This window comes from Littorina saxatilis, unplaced genomic scaffold (assembly GCF_037325665.1).
Source record: "Littorina saxatilis isolate snail1 unplaced genomic scaffold, US_GU_Lsax_2.0 scaffold_189, whole genome shotgun sequence".
In the NCBI taxonomy this organism is placed as follows: domain Eukaryota; kingdom Metazoa; phylum Mollusca; class Gastropoda; order Littorinimorpha; family Littorinidae; genus Littorina; species Littorina saxatilis.
In genome coordinates this window covers 50001-59995 of record NW_027126791.1, presented here as the reverse complement: position 1 = coordinate 59995, position 9995 = coordinate 50001, and the positions used below count along the sequence as shown (strand labels likewise).

General features: G+C 41.4%; 1 long non-coding RNA gene across 1 annotated transcript in view; it reads left to right on the top strand.

Moving 5' to 3' along the window:
- The window catches only part of LOC138955285 (uncharacterized), a 107515-nt gene that overhangs the window by 53357 nt on the left and 44163 nt on the right, over positions 1-9995 (top strand). The gene's annotated exons all lie outside the window — the stretch shown is intronic.

Genomic DNA, 9995 nt, shown 5'->3' with positions numbered 1-9995 from the left:
ACCGCCACTATCAATATCATCATCGTCACCGCCACCAACATCAGCGTCACAACCATCGCATACACAGCAACATCATTCTCATCGTCGTCGTCATCGTTAACAGCAACAACAACAGCATGATCAACAACATCACCATCATCAACAACAACAACACCAACAACAACAACAACAACAACAACAACAACAACAACAACCATTGACTGAGGAAACCGAAATCAAACCCTGAGATCAGTTCACTTTCATCATTATTGACTTTCTGATTTGCGAACTGCACCAAAAATCGACTTTTGACGTTGAACTATAATTTACGTCACAGCATTATGACGTCATTCCGATAAAGGAATTGCCACGATCAGCACAATGACTTTCTCCACTTGAACATCTGTGATCTGGCAAGCAGCTAATCGGCGAACTAACTTCCACCCCTCTTCAATACAAAAGTGTGTGGGCTGCATTTTGTGTCCGGAATTGTCCATTTTGTGTAAACACAGTATTCCCCCTTTACCCTGCCTGGCATTGTGAAACATTACCTTGTGCCGTGTTGCTGGAGTTACGCCCTGTATTATTTAAACGCTGATTGGCTGTACGTGTTGGCGCGCGGACATATCGAAAAAGGAGCATGTATATATAATTATGTAATGTTTATACCCATGGCCATGTCGATTTATGTTATTTCCACACATTTGATGACATATTTTTTGTCCGTGAATAACAAACTCTTCCTTTGAACGGAAAAAGTGAAACATGTGTCTGTGTCATTTTCGATCGGTCTGTCACTCTGTCTCTCTCTCTCTCTCTCTCTCTCTCTCTCTCTCTCTCTCTCTCTCTCTCTCTCTCTCTCTCTCTCTCTCTCTCTCTCTCTCTCTCCCTCTCTCTCTCTCTCTCTCCCTCTCTCTCTCTCTCTCTCTCTCTCTCTCTCTCTCTCTCTCTCTCTCTCTCTCTCTCTCTCTCTGCGCATTCGTGTATGTGTGTTTATGTGTGCGTGCGTGCGTGTGTGTTTGTGTGTGTGTGTGTATTTATGTGTGTGCGTGCGTGTGTTTATGTGTGCGTTTGTGCGTTTGTGTGTGTGTGTGGTTGTGCGTGTGTGTGTGTGTGTGCTTTCTGTGTCTCTCTCTTTCTCTCTCTCTCTCTCTCTCTCTCTCTCTCTCTCTCTCTCTCTCTCTCTCTCTCTCTCTCTCTTTCGTGTGTGTGTGTGTGTGTGTGTGTGTGTGTGTGTGTGTGTGTGTGTATACGTGCGTGCGTGCGTGCGTGTGTGTGTGTGTGTGTGCGTGCGTGTGTGTGTGTGTGTGCGTGTACGCGCCACGTGCACTTGTCATGTACCTTTTCCAGCACTCAACAGTGAAACATCACGACACAAGGCAATGTGAACACAGAGATCAGTGTTGTTGACTTGCACTGTAATCAGTCACTAGTGTATCACGAGAGACACAGAGAAGATCAGTATTGTTGACTTGCACTGCAATGAGTCACTAGTGTATCACGAGACACAGAGAAGATCAGTATTGTTGACTTGCACTGTAATCAGTCACTAGTGTATCACGAGAGACACAGAGATCAGTGTTGTTGACTTGCACTGTAATCAGCCACTAGTGTATCACGAGAGACAGAGAAGATCAGTGTTGTTGACTTGCACTGCAATCAGCCACTAGTGTATCAAGAGAGACACAGAGATCAGTGTTGTTGACTTGCACTGTAATCAGTCACTAGTGTATCACGAGAGACACAGAGAAGATCAGTGTTGTTGACTTGCACTGTAATCAGTCACTAGTGTATCACGAGAGACACAGAGAAGATCAGTATTGTTGACTTGCACTGTAATCAGTCACTAGTGTATCACGAGAGACACAGAGAAGATCAGTGTTGTTGACTTGCACTGTAATCAGTCACTAGTGTATCACGAGACACAGAGAAGATCAGTAGTGTTGACTTGCACTGTAATCAGTCACTAGTGTATCACGAGAGACACAGAGAAGATCAGTAGTGTTGACTTGCACTGTAATCAGCCACTAGTGTATCACGAGAGACACAGAGAAGATCAGTATTGTTGACTTGCACTGCAATCAGCCACTAGTGTATCACGAGAGACACAGAGAAGATCAGTATTGTTGACTTGCACTGTAATCAGCCACTAGTGTATCACGAGAGACACAGAGAAGATCAGTATTGTTGACTTGCACTGTAATCAGTCACTAGTGTATCACGAGAGACACAGAGAAGATCAGTAGTGTTGACTTGCACTGTAATCAGCCACTAGTGTATCACGAGAGACACAGAGAAGATCAGTATTGTTGACTTGCACTGCAATCAGCCACTAGTGTATCACGAGAGACACAGAGAAGATCAGTGTTGTTGACTTGCACTGTAATCAGCCACTAGTGTATCACGAGAGACACAGAGAAGATCAGTGTTGTTGACTTGCACTGTAATCAGCCACTAGTGTATCACGAGAGACACAGAGAAGATCAGTGTTGTTGACTTGCACTGCAATCAGCCACTAGTGTACCACGAGAGACACAGAGAAGATCAGTGTTGTTGACTTGCACTGCAATCAGTCACTAGTGTATCACGAGAGACACAGAGAAGATCAGTGTTGTTGACTTGCACTGTAATCAGCCACTAGTGTATCACGAGAGACACAGAGAAGATCAGTATTGTTGACTTGCACTGTAATCAGCCACTAGTCTATCGAGGAAGAAACTAGGGGGAAGGGGTTGGTAAGGATTTGTTTGTAAAAACAAAACAAGAATATAAGTGCAACAGGCAGGTTAGAAAATGTGAAGAAATTAAAAGAAAAATGTCTCCACAAACACACACACACACACACACACACACACACACACACAGAGACAGACACACACACACACGCACACATACATACACATGCACACACACTCACACACACACACACTGGCACACAAACACACACACACACACACACACACACACACATACATGGACATTGAAGAACAATATGGTGAGGGGAGGTAACCAAAGCCACCCTGATTCATTCACAGCTTGGCAAGAAAAGAGATTATTCCCCTTTGCTCGCGCACGCAGGTTGAAATGCGAAGGTTTATTCTCGGCTGAGGGGGTCATAGCTGTCAATTCAACAACAACAACATTGGCTAACCAAGGATTACCCCCAACGAACCATCAAAACCAACACCACTACTCGCAACTCACACATAGCACCTATTGTGTGCTGGGCTTTTTTAGTGCAGAAGTGGTTGTGGTAGCAGTTAGGGTGGTGGTGGTGGTTGTTGGTGGTGGTTGTCTGAATATGTGTGTGGGAGGGGTAGGGGGGGGGCAGATGAAAAAGTGATGTAAAGAACCAAGACACACAAGCACACACATACACGCACACAGGCACACACACATACACACACACACACACCAACACGCACGTACGCACGCACGCACGCACGAACGCACGCACACACACACACACACACACATACACACACACACACACACACACACACACACACACACACACACACACACACACACACACACAATCGTGCACGTAAGCGCACACACCCAACAAATCCTTCATGGATATTATTTTATTGTGATCGGTTTTAGTGTGCTCTAGTTGTCATAGTTATCCCTCACAACTTGGTGGTTCTACTGTCCAGTATGTTTTGTTATCGTTTGCTTATTTCTGTTCGATTGGGATTTTTTTCTTTTAATAATAATAATAATAATATGGGAGAATTATAGAGCGCTTTACATTATCAAAGCGCTTTACAATGACAAACATACATAATACATACAAAGCAAAGCAAAAGCATGTGCAGCAGCATTCAGCACACAAGTGAACAACGAAACTCAAACACTACATCAATACAATCTGCAAGCATACTAACACAGGCAAAACATTCAAACATTCAAACACCTGATTCAAAAATGCACCATGTTGAAATAAAATTAATCGAAATACTGGGTGAAGAAGTGTGTTTTAAGGTTTGATTTGAAGGAACAGAATGTTTGGCAGTGTCGGATAGAGTAAGGGAGAGAGTTCCACGCAACGGCAGCAGAGTGGGAGAAGGCTCTCTGGCCGTGCTGTTTGCGACTAAAAGAAGATAGACGGAATATTCTAGTGTCTACAGAGGAGCGGAGGGATCGTGAGGGTGTATAGAGTGTGAACAGGTCAGACAGGTAGGATGGGGCTGAGCCAGATATTATTTTGTAGCAGATACAGCAGCACTTATATTGGATTCTCAGCTCTACAGGGAGCCAATGAAGTTTCTTTAGCAAGGGGGAACAGGACTGGGACCGAGGGGCTTTGCAGACAAGCCGGGCTGCAGAATTTTGAACGCGCTGCAAAGGATGGATGACAGACTGAGGACAGCCAATGAGAACAGAATTTCCGTAGTCTAATCGAGAAAGAATGTAGGAGGAAACAAGGGTCTTGGTGGCATCTTCGGTAAGGTATGGGCGGATAGAACCTATTCTCTTAAGCTCGATGTAAGCGGACTGACAGACTTTCATAACATGGTGTTTCATGGAGAGATCGCTATCAAGAAAGATGCCAAGATCACGGACGGAGTCTGAGAATTCAATAGTGCTGCTGCCCAAAGTGATAGAAGGAGGGAGAGAGAGAGAGGAGGAGAGGGAGGATTTGGTGAAACGAATGGCTTCTGTTTTGTCACAGTTAAGTCTAAGCTTGTTAGTGGACATCCAGAGTTCAACGTCAGCAATGCAAGACTGAAGGGAGGTGGTCATCTGGGCGTATTTTGTTTATGAAATAAAAAGCTTTATATATAGACAACTAACTAAAGACGTCATTGGTCTGTATTGGAAAACATCTGTGCATACTGCAGACAGATGTTACGTTACCATGCCAAGTTTAGAATTGTTCAGTCACTGTTCCCCCCTGTTATCCAAAGTTCTTAATGGTCTTCTGATCACTGACAAAATGTTTTGGTTCCAACCCATCTGTTGGAGCACTTATCAACTGCCCTACCGATGGTGGAGCAAGCTGTGACGTCATCACTGGTCTGACGTAACTTGAGGCAGGCGTTGAATACGTCAAGGGGTTCCAGGCCTTTGTTCACCAGGCAGCGACGGGTCACTTTCTGAAAGGCGACATTTTGTTAAATTCAGTATTTATTGGTAATCAATTTATTTGTTTGTTTGTCTACTTGTCTTAAAATTCATTTATTTATTGATGCGTTTGTTAGTTTATTTTTCTTGTCATTCTGAGGCTTAGATGTTGCACTAAGCAATTGTTTAGAAATACCCTGTTTCTATTCAAACCCTACTTATTTATCTGTTTATTTAGTCTATGACTTAAATAAAGTATTTTGCAATAATCACTTTGTATTTTCAAAACCCCATTACATTTCAATTCAAAACCAATTTAAAAGTGTTTATTCTTCATATATTCATTTCTTTTATGACTTAAACACACACACACACACACACACACACACACACACACACACACACACACACACACACACACATACACACACACACATACACACACACACACACACACGCACACACACACACACACACACACACACACACACACACACACACACGCGCGCGCGCGCGCGCATACACCGCCACCACACACAAACACACACACACACATCAAACCCCACCACATCTCTCCACACGCGTATAAACCGACACATACATTTCCTAACACGATTTCATCCCCGCTTTGCGATCGAAAGCTTTTTTTTGTAGTGTGTATCGAGGTCTGAGTCAACACCACTGAAATATGGCCATCTCACATGTTTCTCTTCTGGCGGCAGCTAGGAGCTTTATTCCAACCACAGATCGATTCAAGCGATAACGCGAGAGAAGAACTATGCTTGTGCATTGATAACGTATGTTCGCAGCGGCCAATTCGAACTGTAGATCGATTTCAAGCGATAACGAAAGAGAAGAATTATGCTTGTGCATTGTTAACATTAGATTGCAGCGGCCAATTCAAACTGAAGATCGATTTCAAACGATAACGCGAGAGAATAACTATGCTTGTGCATCGATAACGTATGTTCGCAGCGGCCAATTCAAACTGTAGATCGATTTCAAGCAATAACGAGAGAGTAGAAAACCGCTGGTAGATTGATCACGAATGGTCACATATCTCTGATTGTTGGATTTATTGTTTTGAAGGGAGTTTGGTGGCTCAACGATTAGTTTAAACATTTTTTATCCAGGACAAGCTAGGGAGAGTGATGGACGGAGTGACGGACACAGACAAAGAGAATGAGAGAGTGTGAGAAAGAGAGAAAGCAAGCGTGTGTGTGTGTGTGTGTGTGTGTGTGTGTGTGTGTGTGTGTGTGTGTGTGTGTGTGTGTGTGTGTGTGTGTGTGTGTGTGTGTGTGTGTGTGTGTGTGTGTGTGTGTATGTGTTCGTGTGTGTGTGTGTGTGTGTGTGTGTGTGTGTGTGTGTGTGTGTGTGTGTGTGTAAGCTCAGCACAGCCTACCCACAATCTGTGCATTCCTACAAAAGCAAACAGGATCCCAAGAACTGATTTATTTCAAGGAATAATGATAATAGGCATTATACAAAGTTAAATATCTATAAAACAACGGAAAACATGGTGTAAGGGAAGTGACTGCTTTTTTTGACAAAATGGATTTACGTGATTGCTTCCCTTTGCTAGTGGCCCGTTCACATTTCAATGATTTGCGATGCTCTTTTTCCCTGAAAATAAACGTTCGACCTTGTATGTGCGTGCTTATATACTCGTCTTGGTTTATCAATGGTTTAAACCAAATCGCATTGTTTGGCTGTTTCCGCGCTTCCAGCAAACAGCAGCGTACATTTCACTTATTTCACTTTTCAGAATATTTTTCAGTGACTTAGTCATCTTTCAAACTCGCTTTCAGCACTCACATTACGCCCCCCCCCCCCCCCCGCATCCCCCAACCCCCCCCCCCCCCCCCCCCCATCCCTTCCTCCTCCCCTATCTCCTAACACCACCCCGACCTAATTTGTTACTTAAAATTCACCGTCCCGCAAATACGTGTTCATTGTGTTCTTATAATCAGTATAAAGCTTCAAAGCTTCATACTTTGTGTCTGAAGTGTTCAGTAAATCTGAAATGTCTCTTTCAATGCTGACTTACTAGCTAAATGTCTCTTTCAATGCTGACTGACTAGCTAAATGTCTCTTTCAATGCTGACTTACTAGCTAAATGTCTCTTTCAATGCTGACTGACTAGCTAAATGTCTCTTTCAATGCTGACTTACTAGCTAAATGTCTCTTTCAATGCTGACTTACTAGCTAAATGTCTCTTTCAATGCTGACTTACTAGCTAAATGTCTCTTTCAATGCTGACTTACTAGCTAAATGTCTCTTTCAATGCTGACTGACTAGCTAAATGTCTCTTTCAATGCTGACTGACTAGCTAAATGTCTCTTTCAATGCTGACTTACTAGCTAAATGTCTCTTTCAATGCTGACTGACTAGCTAAATGTCTCTTTCAATGCTGACTGACTAGCTAAATGTCTCTTTCAATGCTGACTTACTAGCTAAATGTCTCTTTCAATGCTGACTTACTAGCTAAATGTCTCTTTCAATGCTGACTGACTAGCTAAATGTCTCTTTCAATGCTGACTTACTAGCTAAATGTCTCTTTCAATGCTGACTTACTAGCTAAATGTCTCTTTCAATGCTGACTGACTAGCTAAATGTCTCTTTCAATGCTGACTGACTAGCTAAATGTCTCTTTCAATGCTGACTGACTAGCTAAATGTCTCTTTCAATGCTGACTGACTAGCTAAATGTCTCTTTCAATGCTGACTTACTAGCTAAATGAATACAAGTGTGGAGAAAACAAAGTTGCATTGCGCATATGAACCAAAGATGACGTCACAGTCTTGGTTTTCTTGTGTTATTAAGGCTGATGGGGTCTATGTCGACCAAAAGAGTGGGATTCCCTGTAGGTCGAGATCCTGTAGGTGGATTCCCTGTATTCTTAAGACTTTAAAATTGGCAATCTAGTGTACAGGGAATCCCACAGGGTGCAGTTTTTCAATAAAACTTGCAAACCATACTCGAATTTCTAAGAAATATATAAAAAAGATCGAAAAACATCAAATTCTAACGATGTCGCTCAGCATCACGTGACTTTCATTGATATTAGCGAAACGCTACAGGAACTACACCCTGTGGTATTCCCTGTATACAAGATTGCCAATTTTAAAGTCTTAGGTATACAGGGAATCCACCTACAGGAACTCCACCTACAGTGAATCCCATTATTTTGGTCGACATAGACCCCAACAGCGTTATTAAGGAACTACGTTTTCTGTTATAACTGTGCCTTGTTTTTATGTTTGCTCATTTACTTATTGATATATTTTATTTATTTGTTTATTCATTCATGTTATGTGCAAAAGATCTTGAATTAACAGCTCATTCGTGGTCGTAATTACATGCATATGTATCATACAACTTTAAATTACCGAGTCGATACTGCCAACCCTGAGTCTGCCATTGCAAAGGAGTTCTTGTATTCAATTCAATTCAATTCAATTCAATAACACTTTATCGTCTGAGTGTAACAAACAGACATTTTTCTTTAGGCTCGTGTATAACATCACATAAAAACAACACTCTCAGAACGCATAGGCACATAAAATACACATCAATACACACATAACCCAACCACACATATCCATACCCGCACCCTCACATTCATCTTATTCTATCTAAAGCAGACATCCAGGCTTTCTAAAAACTGTTTTTAGTTCAAGGGATCTAATAATTATAGGCATCATAGAAAGAATACAAATAAAGAATACAAATAAAGAATACAAATAAAGAATACAAATAAAGAATACAAATAAAGAATACAAATAAAGAATACACATAAAGAATACAAATAAAGAATACAAATAAAGAATACAAATAAAGAATACAAATAAAGAATACAAATAAAGAATACAAATAAAGAATACACATAAAGAATACAAATAAAGAATACAAATAAAGAATACAAATAAAGAATACAAATAAAGAATACAAATAAAGAATACAAATAAAGAATACACATAAAGAATACAAATAAAGAATACAAATAAAGAATACAAATAAAATAAATCCAGTGAAGACGACGATGGAAACGAATGGTGTAAGGGAAGCAACTAAGCCATTTGATGATAACAAATGATTTACCTTATTGCTTCCCTTTACTCGTGTCGGTTCACATTTTGCAGGCTTGGAATTACAGTGCTCCTTTTACGTTTCGTCAATTGTTTTTTTGTTTTGTTCTTTCTTTTTGATTATTGAAACTAATATTGCTTGCTTGAGTGTAGATGTTGATATCAATCGTTGAAGGTCGATTTCCTTGACTGCTCCACCCTACTCAGAAACGTTCCGCAGTGCGATCGACGGCTTCGGGAATTCCCATAATGAATAAACGACTCATGTGACCCACATTGTTCGTATTATCCGGGACGCCACTGTATGAAGGGTGGTGGCACTCTGTTCATTTTCCCGACAAGAAACAGGCTTGGACGGACGCTGAAACCCGGCATCTAATGAAAAGGTAACGTCTTATTGTTGTGCACATATTCACTAGAAAACAGTATCAGAGACACTGACAGTATCAACTCAAATCTCCTGGGAACAGAGACCATGACTTGTATCATGTTAACTATGGCGGCTGTATGTGGGGGGCGTTGTTGTTGCTTGTGTTCAGCTTTCTGACTCGACACTGAAATTTTGTTCAGTCCTGGTCAAATTAAGAAATACACGTACTTATTTTAAGGAAGAAAAGTATGTCAGTGTCTTGCAAGTGAAGGAAATTGGTGGTGAAATGTGATAGATTTCACCCTAAAATTCGATTTCTTCGAAAACGTGTGCACCGAGTGGTCCCATGAACGAGGGGAGAAGGAATTAGTTTTAGGATACAAAAAAAATCAGTTCTAAAGTCTAAATAAAATCTGTTGGTTGAACGAATTTGACCCCTTGAATGTAAAGTACCTAAGCCCGATCGTCAGTACTGTGAAAATGAGGGG